Source organism: Trifolium pratense, linkage group LG5 (assembly GCF_020283565.1).
Source record: "Trifolium pratense cultivar HEN17-A07 linkage group LG5, ARS_RC_1.1, whole genome shotgun sequence".
Taxonomy (NCBI): Eukaryota; Viridiplantae; Streptophyta; class Magnoliopsida; order Fabales; family Fabaceae; genus Trifolium; species Trifolium pratense.
Window position 1 is genome coordinate 50,238,099 of NC_060063.1, and position 27,167 is coordinate 50,265,265.

The window sequence follows — 27,167 nt, forward strand, 5'->3', positions numbered from 1 at the left end:
CTCTGAGACGCTTTCATCTTCTCACGAATCATCCGAATCTTCTCCGTTGTTTCTTGTACAATCTCTGGTCCAAGAATTGCACCTTCTCCAGTTTCATACCAACACAGAGGTGTCCTACACCTTCTCCCATACAAAGCCTCAAACGGTGCCATTTCGATACTAGAATGGTAACTGTTGTTGTATGTAAACTCTACCAACGGCAAACAAGAATCCCAATTCACGTTTTGCTCCAAAACACAAGCTCTCAACAAATCCTCTAAGGATTGTATCGTCCTCTCCGACTGACCATCTGTCTGAGGATGATAAGCTGAACTCAACCTCAACTTCGTTCCTAAAGCTTCTTGCAAGCTTTCCCAAAATCTGGAAGTAAATCTCGGATCTCTATCCGAAATAATACTTGTTGGAATACCATGTAGCTTCACGATCTGCTCCACATAAACCTCGGCCAACTTAGGCACCAAAGTACCTTTCCTGATAGCAATGAAGTGAGCACACTTCGTCAGACGATCTACCACTACCCAAATCACCTCGTTACCTTTCTTGGTCTTCGGTAAACCTCCCACAAAATCCATTGCAATGCTATCCCATTTCCATTCGGGTATAAACATTGGTTGTAACAAACCAAACGGCTTCTGATGTTCAATCTTCGATTTCTGACAAGTTAAGCATGAATAAACAAATTCAGAAATTTGCCTCTTCATTCCCGGCCACCAAAATAACTTCCTCAAATCCTGATACATCTTGGTTACTCCAGGATGAATACTCAAACCACTTCTGTGACCTTCTTCCATGATCATTCTCTTTAATTCGGGTACATCCGGTACACAAACTCTTCCGTGAAATCTCATGACTCCACCTTCGTCAATCTTGATATTGGTCTCCTTGCCTTCATTGATGAGTACCATCTTCTCCATCAATTTCTTATCCGATTTCTGACGTTCTTTAATATCTTCAAGAAAAGGATTCGTCAATCTTAACATTCCAAGCTTCACACTTGAAGAAGTAACCTCACACACAAGACTCAAGTCTCGGAATTCTTCAATCAACTCTAACTCTTTCACCATCAATGATGACATATGCAAAGTTTTCCTACTTAATGCATCGGCCACTACATTGGCTTTTCCGGGGTGATAACTCAATTCAAAATCGTAGTCCTTTAAGAATTCGAGCCATCTTCGTTGCCTCATATTCAACTCCTTCTGGTCGAATAAGTATTTCAGACTCTTGTGATCACTAAACACTTCAAACCTCGATCCATACAAGTAGTGTCTCCACACTTTCAAAGCAAACACCACTGCGGCTAACTCCAAGTCATGCGTTGGATAGTTCCTCTCGTGAACCTTCAGTTGTCTTGAAGCATATGCTACCACATTACCCCCTTGCATAAGCACTCCGCCAAGTCCTAACTTCGAAGCATCGCAATACACGACGAACGACTCTTTGGCATCAGGTAAAATCAACACGGGTGCAATAGTCAATCTTCTCTTGAGCTCTTGGAAGCTCTTCTCACAATTACCATCCCAAACAAACGCTTGATCTTTCCTCGTCAACTTGGTTAACGGTAAAGCCAACTTCGAAAAACCTTCGATGAACCTTCTATAATAACCGGCTAAACCAAGGAAACTTCTAATCTCTGAAACTGATTCCGGCGTTCCCCACTGTGACACAGCGTCAACCTTCGCAGGATCTACCGCGATTCCTCCACTTGAAATTATATGCCCTAGGAAACTCACCTCTTTCATCCAAAATTCACACTTCGACAACTTGGCATACAACTTCTTCTCCTTCAAGACTTGCAAAACAATCCTCAAGTGCTCTTCGTGCTCTTCCTCGGATTTTGAGTAAATCAAAATGTCGTCGATGAACACCACCACGAATCTATCCAAAAATGAATGGAAAATTCGGTTCATATACTCCATGAAAACTCCGGGTGCATTGGTCACACCAAACGGCATAACTGAATACTCGTAGTGCCCATACCTCGTCCTGAATGCAGTCTTAGGTATGTCTTCCGTCTTCACTCTAATCTGATGGTATCCAGATCTCAAATCGATCTTACTAAACACGCAAGCTCCAACTAGTTGATCCATCAAATCATCTATCCTCGGAAGTGGATATTTATTCTTGATCGTCACTTTGTTCAACTGACGATAGTCTATACATAATCTCATGCTCCCATCTTTCTTCTTCACAAGCAATACCGGCGCTCCCCATGGCGAAACACTCGGTCGAACAAACCTCTTCTCAAGCAGCTCTTCAAGTTGCTTCTTCAATTCATTCAACTCTGACGCTGACATTCGATACGGCGCCATCGATATCGGACTAGTTCCAGGTACTAGGTCGATAGAAAACTCTACCTCTCGCTTTGGAGGCACGTCAGATATATCATCCGGAAACACATCTGGGAATTCACAAACGATCGGTAACTCTTCTATCTTAACTCCTCCTTCGAGTTTCAATGATGCAAACATCATGAACATCTCGGCATGTTCTTTCAACGCTTCCGATACTTCCTTCCCGCTCATCAAATGCAAGTTCTCCTCCGGCTTCGGAAAAACAACGGCCTTCTCACGACAGTTGATATGAATTCGGTTGAAGATTAACCAATTCATACCAAAAATTACATCCATACCACTAAGTGGAATACACACTAAATCCATACCAAAGTGCCTACCAAAAATGGTTACGGGGCAGTTACGACATACTTGTCGGGTAATCACTGAACCATTAGCAGGAGTTTCTATTTCCATCCTACCCGTCATATCCGTTAAAGGAATACTAAGACGCTTCGCACAATCCAAAGAAATAAAAGAATGCGTCGCTCCCGTATCTATAATCGCAATTAAAGGAGTGTCATAGATGAAACACGTACCTCTAATGAGATTGTCCTCAAGGCTAGCATCCTCTCCACTCAAAGCAAACACCTTGCCCATCACCTTCTTGGGCTTCTTACAAGTCGGACTCTTGTGGCCTTCCTCTCCACAGTTGAAAGACACCACTTTTACCCTGCAAGCTTCGGTCTTGTGGCCCAGCTTTCCACAATTCTTACACCTATCTCCCTTCTTCGGGCAATCATAAGACATATGACCCCGTTCTCCACAGTTGTAACAATTCCCATTCACCGGCTTCTTACCACCACTTGTGTTCCCTTTACCGCGGTTGTCATAAGGTTTTCCGCGCTCTTGTCCTTTCCCTTTTCGGTCGTTCACAGCTTTGTAGTAGTTCACCTTTGCCCTACCATCTTCATCACAGATCCTACTCTTGTTCACAAGGGTCGCAAAATCCCTTATCTGTGAAAATCCAATCATATGCTTAATGTCTGGACGTAGACCACTTTCAAACTTCACGCACTTGTCGTTCTCCGCTTCCAAAGTGTTGTAATGCGGACTAAACGCACACAAAGTCTCAAACTTGACGGCATAGTCAGCTACCGTCATATTTCCCTGTTTCAACTCCATGAATTCCACCACTTTCTTGTTCTTCACATCAACAGGAAAATACTTAACCAAAAATTCTCTTTTAAACATTGCCCATGGTATAGCCATACCACCGGGTCCTAGCCTCAACTTGGCGTTCTTCCACCACACGTTCGCTTCCTCACGCAACACATATGTTCCAAGGGTTGTCTTCCCTTCCTCGGAACAATCCATTGCTTCAAAAATTATTTCAAGTTCCTCCAGCCACTTGTGAGCTCCATCCGGGTTGTAACCTCCGGTAAATGTTGGCGGTTTCTGCTTCATGAACCTTTCCAACCTCATCTCTACCTCTCTTCCAGGTTGATGATCTCTAACCACTATGTTGGTGAGTGCGGCCAAAGCTTCCGCAATCTGGGCATTCGTTCTCGCAGCAGCCATGATTCCTGAACGAATCACAACTAGACGTTAGAAAGTACTAACAGTGTTCCCTACACATGCTCATACGGGGAAAAGAAAAGTCCTAATTGGTTCACACGAACCGACCTGCTCTGATACAACTATTGTAACACCCTAACCCATACTACCCTTAAAAACGTAATTTTAAAAACTTTTCAACAAGTGTAAAGGCAGAGTGCCACGCGGTAATTAAAACACAAGCATACACACAGAGCGTCATGAAGTTTAACATGAAAAGCAACAGCGGATTCAATCAAACCAAGCATGCATATATATACATATATATACATAAGCCATATTCATCCCTAAGGATGTCACTTATACAAGAACTAGCATATCAAAAAGGTAACACCGATATACGATGAAATCCAAGCGTAACCCCCGACTCGATGTTACATTACCAGAGCATTTACTATTTACAAACTATAGCCAAAAGCTAGCACTAAAAGGAGAAATCTATGCTAAGTCTTCTCACCAAAAGGTACTTCAACACCAAGCTAAAACAGCAGTCTAAACGTCGGCACAGTCCTCAGCCTGAATATCTGAACCCCCAAAGGTCCAGCAAATAACACAAAGCAGAGAGTTAGAAAACATAATCGCATAACATACGAACATAAGAAAGGTCTTGCACTTTCGAACTACATCATACATATTCTAACTCACGCCAAAACATCGCACTAAACAATTATCAATTAATAAAGTTCAACACAATTCAACCAAATAATGTCACATACCATTTATCAAATATATGCGCATTTACCCTAAGGTATCTAATGCCAATCAATTCACTGTCATGCCATCCCTAGACATAACTAAATGCATGTGGTACCAAGGTGTCTCACCAACGGTGGACCAAGAACAGTTTTATATCTTGCTGGATATGTCGGAACTTACCGAACCATCTTATCTCCCTTGGATAAGCCAACACAGTTTTATATCCTGTTGGATAGCAACTCCGGACTCATGGATTCATCTAATCCGATCCTCGGCTTCATTATGGACACATAATCCATTTTCGTTATTGGAACCCAAGTTTCCAATGTTCACATACAATCATGAATGCATGTATGCATACACATATCAACCATATGATATTCTCTAGCTCGAAGCTACTCTTTTATGAATGCGGGAACACAATCCTAACACATTCACTTAACATTACAAACTAATGCCAAAACATCACATTGCTCACTTTAAGCTACAACTTATTGCATACACGTTTATCAATCATATAACGATTAACAATAAGCATTAACAGTATCAACATGTATCAACAATTATGTAAGGATACCCTTAAACCATGTTACAAGTGCCTAATCACACTTACAAACATCAACAAAATTTGCTGTCACAGAGGCCTTCGCTAAGCGAAGCCTCAGCGAGACATGGCGAACCTCACCAGGAAGTCACCTGCTCATGGCGAGCATTGGCGAGCTTCAGCGAACTATTCGCTGAGCGAAGGCTTAGCGAGCCTACGCGAACCTCACCAGGGAATCACCTGCTCATGGCGAGCATTGACGAGCTTCAGCGAACATGTTCGCTACAGCGAACTCCTGGTCGCTTAGCGAACTATACCAGAAAAATATCTGTTCTTGAGTTTCAATAAGGCGGTTTAACATTGAATCAACTCCAAAATTCATTCAAACATGTTATAAATTCTTATAAACAGTTATTTCAAGCATATATGGTATCAAGGAACATTAATCATCCCTTCCAAACATCCAAATACCTCAAACAATCAAAATCATGCCAATTTCTTGGGTTTTAAGCAACTTTCATAAACTTTTTCAACATGATCCAAACACATACATATTTTTCATGGAATCAAGCTAGTGATTAACACATACAAAGTGATGATGAAGAACATCACACTCACATACAAAAGCTTAACCAAAAGTCTAAAAGAAATTGAGTGGGAGAGTTCGGGAATGGAGACATAGACAATCTCCCCTCTCCTTGCCACTCAAGAATCATGAATTCTAATCTCTTACCTTAAGCAAAGATGATGATCCAAGCCTTTCCTCTCCTCTCTTGCTCGTGATTCTCCTAGCCAAAACCCTAGCTTAGCTTTGCTCTTGCTCTTACTCACTCAAAACTCAAAGAAATGAATTGTGATACTATTCATGTGTTTGACTTGCTACTTATACTACTTTCCATGGTCATGAACCAAGCCCAATTGGCTTAGGCCCATTGCCTCTCACGCCCCTTAAGCCCAAAACAAAGGTTCTCGCGTCTAATAACTTACGCTCGGCTAAATAATTATTCGCCGCTCACTAAAATAATAAAAGCCAATTAATAAATAAAATAACATTTAATAAAATATACGAATACGAAAAATGGGTCGTTACATACATCACCATGGGTATTTGACAATCACACACAGGAAGCTTTTCTGCAACAAAAACTGAAGAAGATCGACGAACCACCTCTGCTACAACCTTTGGCTACTCGACATCTTCTTTCTTCTTTTGCGTGATTGTCCTTCAATCGCAGCTTTGATTCAGGAACCCTAATTTTTTTTCTCTTTCTTCATTGCGTTTTTCTTCTTTGCGTGATTTCTTTCTTCTATTTGATAATTTCTTTTGTTTTTTTTTTAAATCTATTTTTTTTTATGGAAAATCTAATATATTAATTTTTTTGGTAAAGTTTCTATTTCAAGTTTTTTTAAAATCTCACATGTTATTTTCCATTTTTCTATTTTTAAATAAAAATGAATGTTAATTCCACATCATCAAAAATCCTAGTCAGCATCTGCCAAATCATCAATTACTTGACATGTCAGCCAAAAATTCACCTCAAGGACATTTTTAAAAGTTTTGGTATTTTGCAACGACTAAAATCAAACTTTTTTTTTTGCAGGGGTCAAAATCAAAACGAGTTGTAATTGCAGGGACCGTTTTCATATTTAAGCCTAAGGTTTTTTTTTTTTGAAGAAGCTAAATTAGCCCACTCAAATTGGCACCAGAGAGAATCGAACCTCAGACCTCAAGAGGAGCACACTCCCGGGTCCAAGCCAATGGTATGCACAAACCCAAGTGGGTTTTTAAGCCTAAGGTTTAACTACATATTTTGGTCCCTTACGTTTATTTTATGTTTTAATTTGGTTTCTTACGTTTAAAAAATATCAATTTGGTCCCTAGTGTTTCCACCATTTGCATTAGTTAGTCATTTCCGTTAGTTTGTCACTAACAATGTTTGAACTATACACGTGTCCAAGTATCCATGTGTCTGTCCACACATGCAAATCGTCTGCCACATGTGTAACGACCCAAATTTATTATTCACTATGTAAGTGTCTAATTATTTGGTGACGTGGTTTTTAAGTAAGATAGTAACTTTAAGTTATTTATCGAGAGTTTTAGTTAACGCACGAGTTAGTGAGAGTTAACGCGAGTTGGACCAAGTTAGTGGGCTTGAGGCCCAATGGGCCTTGCTTCATGGTGGGGGGCGCCCATATGGCCAAGGATAGGGAGAGAAATATCATTATTTCTCTTTTGTTCTTGAAGTATAGAGAGAAGGGAGAGCAAGAGGAGCTAGGGCAAGAGCTTGAAGGAGAGATTCGAGGAGCAATCTTCGTGAGTTCGTCGATCCAAGGTAAGAGAGTAGATTTCATATTCGTGGGTGACTCGAGGAAGGGGAGAATGTCGATTTCTCCACACCCGAACTTCCTCCACCCCATTTTCGTTTTAGTTGTGAATGGATTTTCTTAATGGAAATCGATTCTAAGGTTCATAACATGTTTAACATGCTTTTATCATGATGTATGAACGAATTCATTGGATAAAAACGAAGTTTATAGATGATAAAACTCAAGAACTTTGTGTTCTTGAGAGTTTTGAGTAAAAGTGTTAAATCTCTACTTTTTCGTAGTAAAAATGGTAGATCGGTGAAATGAACCGTCCTTTTGTGTTTAGATATGTTCATTACACTTGAATACAAACTCATTTGGGGTTTATAACATGAAAAATGGGATTTTTGGGTGATTTGGTGTGGAAAACGCAGGTTTTGAGTTGTCCTGACAGAAGGCGCTCGCTAGGCCTTCGCTCAGCGAACAGCTCGCTGCTGCTCGCTACGGCTTGCCAGGAGCCAGTGTCCCACTGGTGTGGTTCGCTGATGCTCGCTAGGCCTTCGCTCAGCGAACACGTTCGCTACGGCTCGCTAAGCCACCGTGACAGCACAGCACTTTGCTGTTTTGAAATTTGAATGGCTTTGAGGGTTCTAACATGTTATATTATGTATTTTACCCAGTTTTTCGCGTAGATTCCGATTCCGATTTCGGAGTTTGTTTTATGATAAAATGCATGCTTAATACACTTTACTTATATTATTAGTATTGTGTTAAAAATGTGAGTAAATGTATTGTATGTGTTGATGATAGTTGATGATGTTTGCTTAAATATCAAAGAAGTATATTAAGGTGTTAATCAACTTAATAAAGAAGGATATTAGAGTATGTTATTCTAATAAAGAAGGATATTAAGGTATAATGTTATCTTAATAAAGAAGTAATGTTGGATAGTGTTCCGCATTAGTAAAGGAAGAGCTTAATGCTAATTAAAATGATTGTGAGTGAATTCATGAAATACATACATGCATTCATGAATATATGTGATATTGGATATTCCAATAAAGAAGGATATCGGATTATATTTATCCGTTAAAGAATGATATTAGAGGTGAGATACTCTAATAAAGAAGATGGTACCACATGCATTAGATATGTCTAGGGGACATAGCATGAAGATTGTGGCATTAGATTGCATTAGGATATGTGTACATTATTTGATATTTGATATGTGACACATATGTTTGGAATTTGTGATAATTGTCTATGTGTGTTAGACTTGTTGTATGTGTTGATTGTCCGATGATTTTAAAGGTAATTGGCTTCAATATATTGTGAATTATGATTGATATTTGGTTATAACCTTTCGTAGCTTATAATTAAATGAGACTAATGATGTATGCTTATAAATGAAGTGTGAGTACAATTAGGTTGTAACTCCTAATTAGATGTGATAAATGAAGTATATGCATGATATATGAATATGCATGAGTGTTGATGAAGTGTTTAAGTATAGTTTACTTACACTTGTATATTTTGAGTATGTTGTCTAACTCTCTTTTAGGTGTTATGTGCTGGACCGTTGGGGGTCCAGATTCACAGGTTTTGTGGTTATCGATGTCGAGTCGTCGGTGAAGCTCCGCTCTGATTGTGACACGGGAAATGGTTGTATTTAGTATATAGAGTCTTCATGACTATTTGTATTTACTTTGGAAAATGTATCTTTATAAAGAAGATTTATTTTGTATAAAGCGAGTTTTATTAATTAATTAACTTAGTATTATTTTCGTAAAGAGGAGTGTAATATCTACAACCAACGATTTATCAATCAATTGAATTAAGTCTAGAACTTTATTTCATCCTCTGCATCGTTTTTGAGAAAAGAAATTTTTAAGCCATAATAAAGGCATTAATGGGTTTGGGTGTTACAACATGTGACAAAACTAACAAAAATGACTAACTAATTTGAACGGTGGAAACGTAATAGACCAAATTCATACTTTTTAAACTTAGAGGACCAAATTGAAATCTAAAATAAACTTAAGAGACCAAAATAGTTAAACCAATTTAATAATTAATATTTTCTTACTTTTGAAACTAAATAAAAGGATAATTGAGGAACTCAATTACAGGTTTACTATATCAAAAATCAATATTAAAAGAGCTCAATAATATAATATTAGGTACCGTTTGACCTAGCTTTTTTGCTCTTTTTTTACTTAAAACCAAGAAGTTAGGCCAAACAACAATTATTAAAAGCTTCGGTAAAAAAAAAAAAAAACAGCTTCTATATTTTAAGAAAAATTATAATATATTATTAAACATAACTTTTAATCATATAATAATAATAATAATAATAATAATAATAATAATAATAATAATAATAATAAACAACTTTTAACTTCTTTTTTTTTTAAAAGTAAGATTTACCAAACAACTTTAATTTTAGTTTTAAAGCTATTATTTCTAGCTTTATGGTTAAAATAACTTGTACACCTAAAAAAAGTTGGGCAAACGGTACCTAAATGTATGTTGGTTTGGCTTTGGATGAATTTTTCTCTTCCCGCCTAGTGTTTGTTTTCAACCATCTCATTTTTTCACTTTTGCCCTTGTATAAAAAATTTCAAAACGCATTTTCCGAAGTTTTTCTAGGTCAAAAATGGAAACCAAGAGAGTGGGAAGAGAAAATTTCGTTTTGGATTACCCAAAGGCCCAGTTCATCGTCATCACAAGGCCCATTGTACAAAGGTCCAATCTAACAGAGCCTCTCCACCAAACTTAGATTCTCTCATATTCTGATTCGTAACGTTCCAATGTATCTACACATTGATAGAGTGCCGTTTGTAATGACCTCTCCTTCAATCCTTAGTGACTCCTCCCCGGGGCCTATAAAAGCAATCCTTCGTTACAATGCAAGATATACAAGTGACAATTCTAATCTTAAAAAACATTTCACTTTATACTCTCTTACTACTTGAGAGTCAAAAGTCAAAGATGTTTGTGTATACACAATATTAATTATTTACAAGTGGTAAACAAATAAGCATGTGATAATCAAATCTATGTTTAAAGAAATTTTAAAAACCAACCCAGTTTACTTAAAAAAATTATTTTTTCTTTTGCAATGGCGTATGAGGCGGGTGAAAAAAAAAAGCGCGAGCGGTAAGCGCTCGCTAGATAGTAAAGTCGCCACCAAACTTTATTTATTCCACGAGGGAAGAGGAAAAATATCGATAAAACCTCAGAAAGAACGGAAAGGTGGTCATCGCAACCAAATTTCAGGTTCGGGAGTCGGTTATGCGAGGGGAAGGTATTAGCACCCCTCACATCCGTTGTACTCAACGGGAACCTTCCCTCTAGACTTAGGTTTAAAAAATGCTTGCTTGTATGTGCTTGTAATTTAAACTATTTGACTATAACTATACATATACAAAAAAAGTTTTTTTTTTATTATTGTGCTTGACGAGATCTTGAATCTCGCTCCTACGTATTCCCCGGTGCGATGGGAAATTCAAAGCTACACGCAGTTCTAGGGTAGAAAATACTTGTGGGTTGATTTGATTTTACAAAAAAGGACTCGCATACACATGATTTTATAAAAGGACTCAAAATTTGATGGGTTATGTTCATTTTATCATTATTTACTTTTTTTGAAATAATATTCCTTACGAATGCTAATTATTCGAGTTGCTAGGTATCTACCAAGAACCCAAATAACTAGAGAATCGGAAAGCCATTTGACGGACCAATCCTTTTCATTCAAGTTTTTATTACGGGGTTTTTTTCGAAAAATAACCACTTATAAATGGACAAAAACGCCACTGGGGTGCAAAACTGGGTCTGGGGGTGAAGCAACAGCAAACTGCAACACCAAGCCCAGCCCAAAGCCCAATTCGTCAAAACAAAAAAAATAAGCAAAAACAAATAATCCAGTGTGGCATGAGAACAGAGGCCCACGTGGACTTCATAGATCTGAGCCCTTTGATTAAATCTTGCGGCTGTGATTTAAAAATCACAAAACAGATCTCAGTCGCTGGATACATCTAACGGACGCGTTTTAAAATGGAGGGAGCCAATGACGTGTCGCCACGTCATCGTCTTCAACCTCCTTCACCTTCTTCACGATGAAGAACAACAAAAGGGAAGCCATGAAAGAGCTTTGAAGCTCACGGCCATCAACAACAACTTGGCCAAAACATCATCAAAAATTACAAAATTATATACGGTTTCGCTCGAAATATTGCATAGATCATGAATATGAACTTAGTTTTTTCAAAAGATGTTTGTATCTCAAAAACGGTTCGAAACTTTAAAACCCGAAAAAGATTTAAAATTCACATTTGTACGAGTTAAGCAAAATTAAAGGTTGGAAAAGCTTCATATGATATTCAGGAGTAAAAAGTGTTGAGAATCTTACTGGTTTCGAGCTTTGTTTTGGTGGGTTAACACCTACTCTTTTCTTTGTTATTTTTGAACCTGGTGTAAGCTTGTTTTGATGGTTTTTCTTCGTTTTTCTTGTGGGTTCAAGCTTAGGGAGGTGTTTGGAGTGATTTGGGTGAAGAAAATTGAAGGTTGGAGGTGGTTTTAATGGATTTCGAATTTTGGAAAAGTGATGAAAAGATGAGTTTTTTTTTGGTTTTTTCTTCTCTGTTTCAGCTCCTAAAATTGCCTCTCTTTGCTCTGAAAAACGTCCTCTAGTTATACTAGAAATTTAGGGTTTGATTGGCCAAGAAGGGAAGGAAAAACATCATCTTTAGCTCTTGGTGGATGATTGGTTTTATTTGGGAAAAGGTTAAAAAAAGGGTAAATAGGGTTACCCCCTGCAAAATAGGCGAATTTTGCTTTACCCCCTGCAAAATATTTTTTTGTGATTGCCCCCTGCAATATGAAGATTCTATCATTTACCCCCTGGTCGACAACATGGATGCTGATTGTACAAAATTGATGATGTGGCATGCCTATGTGGCTTTTATTTTTATTTTTTATTTATTTAATTAATGGCATGTTGCCACATAATAAGCTATGTAATTTAAACAAAAAAAAAAAACTAAGAAAGAAAAAAAAAGTGTTCTTCATCTTCTCAGATACAACACATCCTTTTCAACAAATCCAAACCAGAAAAAAAATTCCAAAGAGCAATTACAGCTAAATTTCTTTATCTTTTCCAATTCCTCCTCTTCATCTTCAAAAGTCATAAATCTAAAAATATCATATTTCATTTTCCAACAAAAACCCAGAAAACGCGATATAAAATTTTAAGCACAAAACCCGATCAACCAGAAAACACAATTAGAAACGCGAGCAATATCCTCTATTTTCTGCTGCGGGTTCTTCAATTATATAAAATTCCCAACTTAGATAAAATTAGAAAGAAAAAAAAAACAGAAAGTTATATAAAATTCCTAACTTTAACCCTAATTTCCCAATTTCTTATCTTCTTCATCCACACCAGATTTGGAGTATCTAACAATTCTTAACTCCAGATTGGGATTTTAGTTAAAAATAAAAAGTTCTTTTTGGATTAACTGATTTTTGGTTTGTTGTGTTGTGGTTGTTGTTGCTGGATTTTTGGACTGTTATTGTTGCTGGTTTTTTGCTTGTTGTTCTTGAGCGACGGTGTTGTTCTTGAGTGATGGTAATCATGAGCTATGTGATGAAGACAAATATTAATTAATATCAATTTGATGGCTTTGGTTCACTGATACTTATTCATCAAGCAGATTCTTCCCTCCCTCACACGAGGCTTATGGTTCCAAATATTTAAACAATTAAATAAATTAGAAATCCATACAGATTGAAATTGGCAATTAAATTAAAGTGATAAGCAATTAAATAAACAAATAAAAATCTATTCTTTGTGTGTTGTGGTGATGAATGAATGCCCAGATATGAGTGAGTTACGGTTGTAAAGACTGAACCGAAGAACAGCAATTTCTGCAGTTACTTTTAGTTTTTTTTTTTTTGTTCAATTAAGTTCTTAAAGTATTTTTATAGAAATGACAAAAGGATAATGTGATGTGGAATTATTTATCTATGTGACACGAATTTTTTTAATAAAAATTGAATGAAAAGCCACATAAGCATGCCACATAATCACTTTTGTCCAGTCAACATCCATGTTGTCGATCCGGGGGGGTAAATGATGGAATCTTCATATTGCAGGGGGGCAATCACAAAAAAATATTTTGCAGGGGGGTAAAGCAAAATTCGCCTATTTTGCAGGGGGGTAAAACCCTATTTACCCTTAAAAAAATTGTTTGAAATGGAGGGAGTATGCGCTGATGTTGTGTTGTTGTTGCGTGAAGCCTGTTCCTCTTTTTCTTTTGATTTTTTATTTTTTTTATAATAATAACAACAATAATAATAATAATAATAATAATAATAATAGAAAACAAGTAAAAAAAACAAATAATAGGATGAAAAATAATTTAAAAAAGGTAGGACAAAATTAGGGTACAACAGCGGCCCCTATTTAATTGGCTTTCATCTGAGGACATGTTGACGACAGTCTTTACATGCTCATGACGGAAGATAATTAAATACTAAATGACCCGGATTTTGACCAGAAACAAGACGAGCCTCTAATTTGCTGACAGGGTAGGACTCTAGAATAATGAAACTCAAAGCAAATCACTCACATGAAGCCCAAGTAAGACCCAAAATATTAACTCAAGATAAGACCTTGACATCAACTCTTAACAGGACCCATTTGAAATCCCAACACAGATAGGACTCAGGTACGTCTCTAAAACACCACAGATAGGACTCATGTAGGACCCTTAAACACCAACACATATAGGACCCATTAAAAACTTAACATCTACATAAGCAAGACTCAACCAACATTTATACAGGTAGGACTCACTTCACATTCATACAGATAAGACTCATCAAAAACTCAACACTTACACAGGCAAGACTCAATCTACATTCATACAGATAAGACAAATCAAAAACTCAACACTTACACAGGTAAGACTCAATCTACATTCATACAGATAAGACTCATCAAAAACTCAACACTTACACAGGTAAGACTCAATCTACATTCATACAGATAAGACTCATCAAAAACTCAACACTCAATCTACATTCATATAGATAAGATTCATCAAAAACTCAACACTTACACAGGTAAGACTCAATCTACATTCATACAGATAAGACTCATCAAAAACTCAACACTTACACAGGTAAGACTCAATCTACATTCATACAGATAAGATTCATCAAAAACTCAACACTTACACAGGTAAGACTCAATTTACATTCATACAGATAAGACTCATCAAAAACTCAACACTTACACAGGTAAGACTCAATCTACATTTACTCGGATAACACATATCTAAAACTCAACATCTACACATTCTACATTTACACAAATAAAGCTTAAGCAAAACTAAATCAGATAAACTTCAAACTTAACGTCACCTCTATACAACACTCAGATAAGACCCAACTATGCTAACTCAGATAGGGTCTTTACTTGGACAGATTTTCCTCCCAGACGAACTAATTGCTAAGGCAAACTCCTAACAGCATCCTCGCAAGGTAAATACTGTTGGAGTAAGCCCTAAAAGCCAATCTATTTTTGATAGAATCTTCTTTTGTATCATGACCTTGATTTATATATTTAATATATATATATATATATATATATATATATATATATATATATATATATATATATATATATATATATATATATATATATATATATATATATATATAAGGCATTTCTTTATTATGTTTGTTTCAAACTAATAAAGTCCCTAGAATAGCTAGTCTAATTAATGGAACATTAAGTGTGACTTAATAGTGAGACTCCATTAAACATAAGGACACTATTCTTAAAGTATCCATAGTCAAGTTTTACTGTGATGTGGGATAACAGTAAAACATAGAGACTATTATGTGAGTAGACTGATGACCTCATCTCACGAGTCATGGATATGAGATATCAAGTCTTCACGTAGATATAAATATTAGGAGTAATATTTATATTGGATTGACCCGTCATGAGAATACTACATAGTATGTTATGAAAAGTGTCATAAGTTATTCTCATAATGATAATGGTGTATACCACCCTTCGACCTGAAACCACTATGGACCCTAGATGTGGAGTAGAGTGCTTAGTTGTCGTTCAAACATTGTCCGTAACAGGATGACTATAAAGTCGGTTGATGGGTACTCTACAAATCATGCTGAGGGACATGAGTGACCTAGATGGAATTTGCCCCTCCTACATAACAGGAGCAATACCTGTAGGCCTCTTGATGGAATATGACTGATAAAATGCGTGGCCACGCCGAACTAAGTTAATATGAGATATTGAGCTTATTCGTTGTTTAGTATATTCTGGGATCAAGAAATAAGATATTGAACCATACAAGGGTGACACGATCTATGCCTTGTGTTCAATATAGATATATGGGCAAAGGGGTAATTATACACATAATCATTATCACGGAAAGGTTACGTCAGATCACATGACATTCTCGTCACTTGAGTAACAGTGATGTGTTGCTAGATACCGCTCACTGTTTATAATATTAAATAGTGATTTAATATTATTGCCAACGTTCCGAGAACCTATAGGGTCACACACATAAGAACATATAGAAGAGAGATTAATTAAATGGATGAGATTTATTTATAATTTGGTACACCGTAAGGTACGGTGGAATTAAGTGAGAAATACAGTACACCATAAGGTATGGCACACACAAGTGGTTCTATAAATAGAACCTTTGTGGTGACTTATTTTTTTTCAAGTGAAAAACTATTAGAAAACCTAGCCGCAGTAGGATTTCTTGTTCTCTCAATCTCCCTAGTTCCGATCATTCACAGCTAGCACTGTAGACAGAGGGGCTGTTCATGTGGACTGAGTAGAGGCGTTTGTCGTTCGTGCAACGCTCGTGATCAAACTCCTCGACGCTTCAAGAGGTAAACATATGAACTCATAGTGATTCTTGTTGTTCTAAGTGTTCCAGCAAAGGGGTTTTTCCACTCTTGAGTTTGATTTTTAAAAGAGTTTTAAAAGTCTACCTCTTGATAACCCTTCAGTGGTATCAGAGCAAACTTAGTTACTTTGAATTCTCTATGTTCGTTTACTATTTTGTTAATCAGCGTGTTTGTATGAATATGATTCATATCGCTAATATTTTGTTCGAACGCTTCAAAAGATGGTTTTGCGATATACACCAAATTTTAATACGATTGAAAAATTATATGGTGGAATATGATTTCATTGAATATGTATATCCAGGTTTTATCTTTTGAATCGTTTGAGTAAGGAGAGTTACAATCTTGACATGCTTAATTTATTTTAATTTGATTGAAGTAGAAATTAACTCCTTTTACATATGGAGGTCATATTGTAAATATGATTTACGGTATGTTATGCAGAATTTTGATTTGATATTGATAAACATTGCTTACAGCACATGTTTCGAAATTAAATTTTGATTTAATAAAATAAATTCAATCAGATTGCTTTTGTTTGTCGGTTTGCATATTTGTTTAAATATCAAGTCAAAGTTGTTCCTAATTTTGCAATCACTATTGGATATTGATTTTGCTATGGCTTTTGAAAGATGTTTCAAATCAAAATAAATAAATAAATTAGCATGTCAGATGTGTAACCCCATAATTTATGATATTGCTTTCTCATATTGATCAATGGCCAACGGAAATTTGATTTCCAGATTTATGGTTGTGACATAGTGAATGAGATTCTCTATTTGATGTTCAACCAAGCCATGATATTGTTGTTATTTTAATTATTTATTATTATTATTTGATAATAATTGTTTTAAAAGCTGTCCGTATATTGGCATTGCAATTTTTTCAAAAAGGTTGTTTTAAAGAGAATCAATTATTGCTAAATAGTATGTTCTTCCGGTGCATTCTTCGGTTAACAATTTTAATATTGAATTCATTGCTATTTAATGAGATTGAATGACATATTGGTTTTCGTTTTAAACAAATTATATTTGGTAGTGATTCTTTTATATTGATGATTTGTTTTGATCCGTATCATACTTGATTTGCTATGCATGCCATTTATATTTGATATGCTATTTTAATAAGTGTAATTATAAAGAGTTAAATAATTAATTTATTAAATAATTTTGGATGAGTTAATAATTAAATTTAATTAATTATTAGAGGTGTATAGTTATGGCCTTAGCGTGTTTTATTTTGGTTTAAATACGGTCTGCGTGTCGTGGTTTATTATTTTTAAATACGGCCTGCTTGTCGTGACAATTTATTTACTTTATTTATTTATTTAAATAATTGTAATTGCTCGTGATGACGCGAGACAAAGCCAAACAAAGGATGCTGACGGAGTAACTTGAGAAGTTTGCTCGAGGGTCAAAGAATTGTAATAAATTAGTTTATTTAATTCTTTCATTTTAGGAGGTCATAACTATACTACCTTAGTTTATTTATGTATGTGATGCATGAGATGAATGTTTTAATTATATATGTCTTGAATATTTTATATAATTGTTAAACATATATTTACGTGAATGTCATGTAAATTGAAAACACGTTTTGTATGAGATACAAAATATGGTGAGATTAAATTTAATTAAAATCCCTTAAAAACATATTAAGTTGAAAGCTTTCCAACATTTAGCACTCATCAAGACTAATATCGAATTATGTGGGTTCGCCAAAGCGAGGTGCATTTTCTATACTAGTAAGGTGCGATAGGATAATTGTAATATCCGACTGCTATTTTTTTGGGTTAACTTAACTAAACTAATTATAATACGATTATAAAAGTTTAGAAGCAAGAGTTGGGATCAATCTATATGATGGATTAGAATAAGGAGTTATTCACCCAACTAAGTAATATTCGAGAATTGTATAAGATATAATTGGAAGGAGTTCCTACCTAAATAGCTATGTTTTGGGTGATCAGCCAAAGCTGACTCAAGACATGGTGAAATACGGATCTCGACCCACTAGAAAATCTTCCAACAGGATTTTCCGAATTAAATGTGAAGGGTCATTTGGTTTGAAAAAAATAGTGGGAGCATATTTAATTAAAGGCCTAGTTAAATATGTTTTAATCATGATACAAATATTCTTATTTTCGTAGTTAGATATATTTAGCATATATTTTATATTTTTACTGTAAAATGTCCCAAGGACATAAGGTTCAGAAAGGAGTTTCTGAATTGGTACATATATTGAGAATCGTTCTCTCAAATACGAGAAAAACTGCTAATGATTTTGAAAGAGTTAAAGTTGAAGAAAGAAGTGAAAATTCGACTATAGATAAAGTCAATCTACGTTTAGAATGAAATAGTTTCATTAATCGTAGAAGTTGCTTTTGACATGGAACCAAATAATTGTTATTAAGTTTCCTTTAATAATAGAAACATTGAACCTTGTGTTGACAAGAAAATGACTGCTTGCATGAATAATAGACAAGTGTTGTTACATTATTCCAACAATGTTTTTTATTCTAGTGTTCTAATTAAGTAATGGAATTGAGTTCCATCAACTTGATAACCTTATCTATAACAATGATGAATAAGGATCAAATAAGATTTGAACCTTGTAAATTAGTGGCAATTAATATTGTTTAGTACTAATAAGTGAGACACACATTTCTAGATTCCATAGATAGGAATTTTGGACTCATTTGATTTATATCATTTGAAGGATGTAAGTTCCACTTTTGAAAATAGTTCAGTATGTCAATTACCAACTAAGGCAAAGTGACATTTGATCTATTTGAAATATATACATATGAGATGTATATGAACCACTAAACTAATTATTTGCTAGATATAATTTTATTTCTTTTACTTCATTTACATTACTAATTAGCTTAGTAGATGTGAATATGTGTGGTTGACACATAGTATGATTCTTTGAAATTGTTCAAAGAATTTATGAATGCAGTAAAGGAATAATTTTGAAAAGTATCAAGACCATACGAACAAGTCGTAATGGTAAATACTTAGATAAGGAGTATAGTAACAACTATTTATATTACATCATGTTCGACATGATTACAAATAAGATAGTTCGTTTATATCTCCGGCGACTCTTTCGAAAATTTATTTTAATTAGAGTTATTCTTTACCCACAAAAGTTCCAATAAAAGAAATCATAAAGACACCATATTTAATATGGAGGTAAGAGTACCTAGTTCGACTTTATGATAGTTTGGATTGTAAGGTTTATTAGATAAACTTAATTCCGACTTGGATGAATGTGTATTTGTGGAGGTATCCTAAAGAAACTTAGGAATACTAATTCTACAATGCTCACTATGACAAAAGTTGTTTTGTTACTAAAACTAAAATATTCCTTTAGAAGGAATGTGTCTCTAGAAGAGATAGTAGGAGTAATGTAGAACTTGAGTAAATTCAAGTACCACAAAATACATATCTTTTGAGAATGAACATGGAATCCGTTGCACAAGGGTTGTTATTAGATCACCAATTCGAGTAGCACAAGACCTATATAAGTCGGATATGTCATATCACACGGTTGAGAGACATGGTTTTACCATGACTCAACAAGGTGATATGATGCTCATAGAAGATGAAAATGTGACTTATTAGGAGGTCGTGAGTGACCTAAATTCTGAGAAGTGGCGGAATCTTAAATAGAGTCCATGTACACAAACCATATATTGATATTGGTTTTGACATCTAAATGGGTAAGACCCATATGATGAAATTGGGTCTTGTTGTAAAGACTCACATGAATGGTATTGTGAATACCTTTAAGGTGTGATTGGATGTGAAAAGTTTCACACAAATGATGAAACCTTTATTTCAATCATAGTACTTAAACTCATTTGATTTCACTTGCAATTGTTGTATCTTTTACTACGAGTTCTGGCAGATGGACAACGAGGTTACATTCTTTAATTGGAATGACCTTACATATGTATTTGACATATGGATGGGGTTTCGTTAATCTAAAGGATGCTAGAAAGTGTAAAAATTACAAAATTCATTTATGAATTTGTTCAAATTTCTCAAAGTTGAATTATCGGTTTTGTTGATCAAGTTTTATGAAAACTAAGATTAATAAAGGAAATCTTGTGCACACAAGAAATTCAGTGGGAGTATTTAAATTAATCTGGTATTATATGTGGATGACATATTGATCATCAAGACAATTTTCATACACTACACATGTAAGACATGATTAGGTAATTATTTCTTGATGAAATACTTAGGCGAGACTTCCTAAAAGATAGGAATCAAAATCTATAGAGATAGATTGTTGACATATCTCAACCTTAGCCTACATACATATTTGATGAAGTGTACAGACACCTCATGTGCTTAATTTTATTGAAATTATTGCATACGTCACATGATGTATTTTGTCTCAAAGACAATATCCAACCTCATTAGATGAGAAAGGGATGCATGAGGAGTATCCAAATGCTTTGACAATTGGATTGATCATGTACATCATGACATGTACTAGACCAGATGTACTATGTGCTATTAGCATAAACAATATGTACCAAATTATTTCTAGTGATTATCATTAGATCACCATCAAGAATATCTATGGTTATCTTAAAATGACTAAGGATGGCTTCTTGATCGGATATGGAAATGATCATTGTAAATGAGTTACAATGATACTGATTTTCCAAAACCGAAGAACAGTATACCTAGATTGTAGTCTGAAATAAACTTTATGCTCGGATGTCAACTTTGTAAGCTTACAAGCTTCAGAAGATTGATATATCTATTACAAAAGTCAAACATATGATTTGAATCATTTGTCTCATAAGATGAGGAAGAAAATTATTTTCCTTACGTTGCAGATTCCCTTGACCTCATTAAAGATGGTAACGGTTTAATCTTGCAAGCAACGGAAAACTAGATCTCAACAACGATTCAAATACAAGTTTTGACACTTTATTTCCTTTTGATAGAAGATCAAAAGTGTAAATTGGAAGATGTATCGGGTAACCAACATAGGAAAGAGTGTAACACCCAAACCCATTATTTATATATTTCTACCTTAGTAAAATCTTTTTCAAAATACGCAACGGAAAGTCACATTTAATTTATTGAATATCGGTTCGAGTATTACACTCCTCTACCAAAATAATACTAATGTAGTTAATTAGTAAAAATACTTGTTTATACAAATGTTAAATCAACTAATGTATTTATTAGCTATACAAAACAACCTAGATAAGGAGACTCTATATACATATAAAACCCCTTTTCCCGTGTCACAATCAGAGCAGAGCTTCACCGACGACTCGACATCGAATACCACAAAACCTGTAAATCTGGACCCCCAACGGTCCAGCACATAACACATAAAAGAGAGTTAGATAACATACTCAAAATATACAAGTGTAAGTAAAGGGTACTTAAACACTTCTTCATAAAACATGCATAATCATACATTATACATATACATCACTATCATTCATGCATATTCATATATCATGCATATACTTCATTTATCACCTAATCAATCATTCACAAAATACATCAAACATATAGTTTCACGTCGTCTCAGACAATACCAAAACATCAACAAATACATTGTTCAGATTATGGTCATGACGGACCCTGCGTTGTTCATTTTATAGTCATGACGGACTCTGCTCCTCACATACGGATTAACAATCAACATTTACCAAGTATGTGTCAAACATCATTTATTATAAAATGCACACATAATCCCTAATGCAATCTAATGCTTCACATTCATGTTATGTCCTCTAGACACCTCTAATGCATGTGGTACCATCGTCTTTATCAGAGTATTTCACCTCCGATATCCGTCTTTATCAAACAAATATAGTTCGATATCCTTCTTTATTGGACAAGCCAATATCCCTAAATATTCATGATGCATGCACTCAAAACTCATGAATATATTCATCAACAATTTTGGCATATAGCCCGTCAACAATAACGTGGAACACTATCCAACGTCCGTCTTTATTAAGATAATCAATACCTTAATATCCGTCTTTATTAGAATAACATAATTCTAATATCCTTCTTTATTAAGTTGATTAACACCTTAATATACTTCATTTATACTTCATACATGATTAACAATCAATTAACGATTAGCAATGACCATTATAAGCATCAACATGCATCAACAATCATGTAAGAATAAGACACTGATTTGAAAATACATGCAAAGGAAGACAGCAGATGAAAATTTGTGAAATCTGCAACATTTTCGCCTGAGGCGAAACATTTTCGCCTGGGGCGAAATAACCTCACTGACACATTTTCTGGCGTTTTCTACACAAAAACGCCCAAAAATCCCATTAAATCCTTTCATTAATCATGTTAAAAGCATGTTAAACATAATGAGAACCTTAGGAACGATTTCCATCAAGAAAATCCATTCCAAGCTAAAACGAAAATGGGGTGGAGGAAGTTCGGGTGAGGAGAAATCGACATTCTCCCCTTCCTCGAGTCACCCACGAATATGAAATCTACTCTCTTACCTTGGATCGACGAACTCACGAAGATTGCTCCTCGAATCCCTTCTCCAAGCTCTTGCTCTAGCTCCATGCTCTCCCTTCTCTCTTCATTCTCCCAAAAACAAGAAAATGAAACTTTCTCTCTCTAATGGGCTATAAGTAGCGCCCCCCACTCATGAGACAAGGCCCATTGGGCCTCAAGCCCACTAACTTGGCCCAACTCGCGTTAACTCTCACTAACTCGCGCGTTAACTAAAACTCTCGATAAATAACTTAAAGTTACTATCTTAATTAAAATGACACGTTAAATAAAATATTTTAACACATAAAAATGATAATATGAAAATTGGGTCGTTACAACTCTCCCCCACTTAAAAGATTTTCGCCCTAGAAAATTATGCTACTAAAACAACTCCGGATAACTCCTATATCCGACTCTCCAACGAAACGCTCAAAACACTACACACTACTAAGTTTGACAAAATTAGTTTATCCCATCCAACACAATTTTTGTCCATTTATCAACAAGAGATCAAGGACGGCCAGTTCCTTAATTTGTCGATAGATAGTCAACAATCATGATATCGGCATAAACCATTCTTATCAAACCGCTAAAACGTCAACTTCGCACGAAACATCCATAGATTCACATTCTACGACCTCACAACGTTACCCTAAAACTGGTACAACCAATTGAACACACTCCGAAAAGGTACTCCCGTGGAATACTCCACAACTCCACAAATCCTATAAGTCTCTGATTCCCTCATGAATCACTTAACCGTGGTACACCACTTATTCATATTCGAATTTTATTCCAACTTATCACTCGATAACCAACAATCACTTGATGACCAACATTCTCACATCCTAGAAATTATCGTTTCCAACCGTCAAATTCCTTTTCTCACATTGAGTGGAATTCAATACGACTACTTTGTTCCCAAGTAATCTCTCAACCAATATTTGCATTCCTTAACGTAAACGTTTTCCAACACCACTTCTCCTTAGTACATTCGATCCCAAAATCAAACTCTTGAATTAAATCCACAAAGCTCCAAATACTCATCATACGATCTAACTCTATCCATTAAATTCTAATATAAGGTACAAGGTCTTCCAATATCAACTCTTTGTCTTAGTATTCTTACTAGCGACTCCTTGTCTACTCCCAACATGACATTTCTAGAAAATTTCTAAAAATTCTCGTCCAAAATACATTTTAAGTTATGCACCAAATCACTACCGTTCCATCATCCATGATGAAACAATCTAAAATCCTTTACTTCATTGTCACCGATTACGACCATACTACATCAACATCCACGATGCATCTAACAAAACTAGTCTCTAACGACTCTTCCATTCCACAAATCCAAATTCCTTAACAAATACTTACTCACTCTTATCTTTTGGGCACTACAAAATGCTCTCCGACACTTACTTTGGGCATCGCCTTCAACTCCTTACTATACGTGCTCAAACACAACATCTACTCACATGTGCGGTAATCCTTTTCGCAACTCTCACCTAGCACAAGTCACTTTCAACATGACCTCATATTACTTATTCTCTGCACGTTCTCCAACGGCTAACTTTCTTATTTCAAATCATTCTAAGACGTTACTACTCACTTAGCTTCATCTCAACCTCCAAGACTCTACGTTCTCGTTCAACATGTGACACCCATTGTCCGGTCATTATCCAAATCCAATTACTCTTTCTTCGACAAGCCTCTCACAAAATCCTTCGAATCGTTATCCTACTTCCATCTTCGAATTAACTCGACTACTCATACAACTCTTACTTCCAACGATTCAACAAGCATACCAATCCTATTATGATATTTCTCAATTCCATTCTTATTTACTTTAAAACCTACTTCCCTTCATCGATTAATTAACACCAACGGTTCACTAATCTTCACATCTCTTTCTCTAAGCTTCTCAAATCTCTTCCGAAAGTCACTCCACTCATGTAAAACTTCTTACTCAAGCATCTGCTACAACATCCGATCCACTTGGATGACAACTTACTTCAAAATCATCACCTCCTCAAGAATCTTAATCACTCCCTCTTCTTCATATTCGACTCATTTCGATCAAACAAATACTTCAACTTTGGTCCACAAAACACGCCTCCATACTCTTCATCTCACTTAACCAATCTCACTAACTCGGTCCGACAACTTCTCTTCTAGTAGTTTCTCACAACTTGTTGCTCCCATTCATTCCACTTCGAACAACGTCACCACTTCCTGAATATTCCGCTTCAAGAGCATCTCTACTCATCTCATCTTCTCACGTTCGAAACATCTCAGAGGGATATAACCTTCTCCCCCACTTATCTCAAACTCACTCGTACTCTTCCACTAGAACTTCCGGTGCTCACACCTAACGGTTCTATCGTCTCTAAACATATTCTTCCTAAGAAGAAACTAGTATCGACATCGTTTACACGCATGTCACATACAAGGGACAAAACCTAACCCACGATACCTAACCACTAACACAAATTCATGCAAGCATTCAAGCAACCTATACTTTCCTCACTTTTCAAAGTTAGGAAATCAAAACAACACAAGAAAAATGAACATTGCAACGCAATAATTCATATTCACATTTATTCTAGTCTTAACAAACACAAGAAAAATGAACATTGCATAGCAATAATTCATACTCACATTCAATCAACTCAGAACAAGACGTCAACAAAATAAATTTCTTGTCTGACTCCCTCGCTTAGCAAAAGCTAGCGAGCTCCCGGCGAGACAAGTCAAAAACATTCACAGGATTTAGCAAGACTTAGCGAGACTCAGCGAAGTTCATTCTTCGCCTAGCGAGCACATCAAAAAAATCAGGGTGCTCTGCTACGGTTTTGAACTTACGCCCACTAGAATCTCGTTTTCTCGACTCACCGATCCACAAAATTCAAGACTTCAAGCATATAACATCATTATAGACTTGAAAGTACAATTAAAATCATGCATCAACAAACACAACATAGAATTATGAGATCTTTATATTTTTACTCATAAAACGCATGACAATTCGAGTTCCTAGTAATCATCTAGCACATGTTATAAACAAACATATAACAACACACACTAGGATTCACTAACATCCTACTCTTCTCACTTTCATGAAAAAAAAATTTAGTTTTCACTTAAAAGAAAATAATTTTATATTTTCACCAAAATCTTCATCATCAAGAAATAATATTAGTTTTTAAAATTATTTCAAATCATTATCACATGCAGTTTTATATCATGCCGGATCATCACATGCAGTTTTACATCATGCCGGATCATCAACAATTAGCAAATAAGTATCAATCCATCAAGTTTAAACTACAAAAAGGTTAAACTCTACGCATATACAACTATTATAAACATAGGAGTATAGCACTCACACCATTACTCACAAAAAGAACGAATAATTTAATCCAATTCACATCACTCATAGTTCCTAAATGAACAGCATAAGTGATTTCACAAAACAAACACAACAAAATTGTTAGACAAACACGACTGACACACAATACTCACTTGGTCTGACTGCACAGACCTGCTCTGATCGACACATAACCCACACAGTCCGAAGACAACGGGGCTCTGATACCAATTGTAACACCCAAACCCATTATTTATATATTTCTACCTTAGTAAAATCTTTTTCAAAATACGCAACGGAAAGTCACATTTAATTTATTGAATATCGGTTCGAGTATTACACTCCTCTACCAAAATAATACTAATGTAGTTAATTAGTAAAAATACTTGTTTATACAAATGTTAAATCAACTAATGTATTTATTAGCTATACAAAACAACCTAGATAAGGAGACTCTATATACATATAAAACCCCTTTTCCCGTGTCACAATCAGAGCAGAGCTTCACCGACGACTCGACATCGAATACCACAAAACCTGTAAATCTGGACCCCCAACGGTCCAGCACATAACACATAAAAGAGAGTTAGATAACATACTCAAAATATACAAGTGTAAGTAAAGGGTACTTAAACACTTCTTCATAAAACATGCATAATCATACATTATACATATACATCACTATCATTCATGCATATTCATATATCATGCATATACTTCATTTATCACCTAATCAATCATTCACAAAATACATCAAACATATAGTTTCACGTCGTCTCAAACAATACCAAAACATCAACAAATACATTGTTCAGATTATGGTCATGACGGACCCTGCGTTGTTCATTTTATAGTCATGACGG